We start from the raw sequence: 1,734 nt of genomic DNA on the forward strand, positions 1-1,734 counted from the left end.
CAAATAGGAGCTCATTTGGAGGAGTGGCCAGGAGGCTGAGCGGCTGGTAACCACGTCCGGTGTGCAACTTCGAGGCACTGCAGTTATTTTGCTGGGAAGGGAAAGGCTGGGAGGGGCACAGGACGATGGAGAACACCACTGAATAATCACAGAAGAGCTCAATAATAGCAAGACAGCCCCAGTTCACGGATTGGAAGGCTCCATGTTGGCTAGATGGCAATGCTTCCCAGATTGATCTGCAGATTCAATGCAAGCTTTGTCAAGATCCCAGATGGGTGGTTGTTGTTGTTGTTGTGTGTGTGTGTGTGTGTGTGTGTGTGTTGTTTATCAGAAATAGACAAACTGGCCCTTAAATTTACATAGAAATTCAAGGGACCCAGGAGAATCGAAACACTATTGATAGAGAAGAACCAAGTTGGAGAACTCACACTTTCCATTTCAAAGCTCACCCCTGAGATGCTGTGAACGAGACAGTAGGCTGCTGGCGTTAGGAGGGACGTGCAGATCAATGGAGTGGAATTAAGAGTCTAGACATAAACACACACACATGTGAGCAATTGAGTTTTAACAGTGGTGCCGAGACAGTTTACTGGGGCAATGGGTAGGCTTCCGGCAGGCGGTGCCAGGGCGGCGGCACAGCCCGTTGGGGAGGATTCGGCTGGGCCCCTGCCTCTCACCATGTGCAAAGCACATCTGCTCAAAATGGATCAAAGCTTTTCAAATGTAACACTGGAAACCATAAAACTCTTAGAAGAAAACTCTTAGATGTAAATCTGTGTGAACTTGGACTAGGCAATGGTTTCCTAAATGTAACACCAAGGCACAAGAAACAAAAGAAAAAAATAGATAAATTAAACTTCACCAAAGCTTTCCAATCATGTTGCACACTTTAAGTATCTTATGATTTTGTTAGCTAAACCTCCACAGAGCTGGAAAAAAGTTAGAATTTTTACGTTAAAGGATACTATCAAGAAAGTGAAACAATAACCCACAGAAGGAGAGAAGATATTTGCAAACTCTATATTTTATAAAGGTCCCAAATATATAAAGAGCTCTTGCAACTCAACAATAAAAAGTCAAGTAACCCAGACTGGCTAGGGCTTTGGATAGGCATTTCTCCCAAGATGCTATACAAATGGCCAGTAAGCACGTGGAAAGTTGTTCAGCATCTCTGGCCATTACGTGAATGCAAATCCAGACTGCAAGGGCAGAGCACTTCACGCCCCCTAGGAGGACCACCGCCAAAAAGAGACCACGCCCACTATCAGAGACAGCGTGGTGAATCGGGAACCCCACACGCTGCTGCTGGGAATATAAAACGTGTTTGCTTTGTGCAGCAGCTTGTTGGTACCCCGAAAACACAGACATCGAGTTTCCACGTGACCCAGCAATCCCGTCCGTAGGTTAACGCCCAAGAGAACTGGAAAACATGCGTCCCCATAAGAACTTGTTCACTCGTGTTCAGAGCAGCATTATTCGTAACCGCCCCACAGTGGAAGGAGCCCAAATCAACGATGCGTGGATAAACACAGTGCAGCCTACCCACGCGCGGGGGAGCGCTTGGCAATGGAAGGAGAAGGAAGGGCTGACGCTGTACAGTGCGGATGGAAACATCACGCTCTGTGAAAGGAGCCGAACACCGGGGCCACTCGCTGTCACCCCACTCACAGAGCACGCCCAGGAGAAGCAAGTCTGCGGAGACGGCCAGTAGGCGAGTGGTGGCCAGGAGCTGGG

Source organism: Sturnira hondurensis, unplaced genomic scaffold (assembly GCF_014824575.4).
Source record: "Sturnira hondurensis isolate 20B ecotype Veracruz unplaced genomic scaffold, ASM1482457v3 Scaffold0006413, whole genome shotgun sequence".
Taxonomy (NCBI): Eukaryota; Metazoa; Chordata; class Mammalia; order Chiroptera; family Phyllostomidae; genus Sturnira; species Sturnira hondurensis.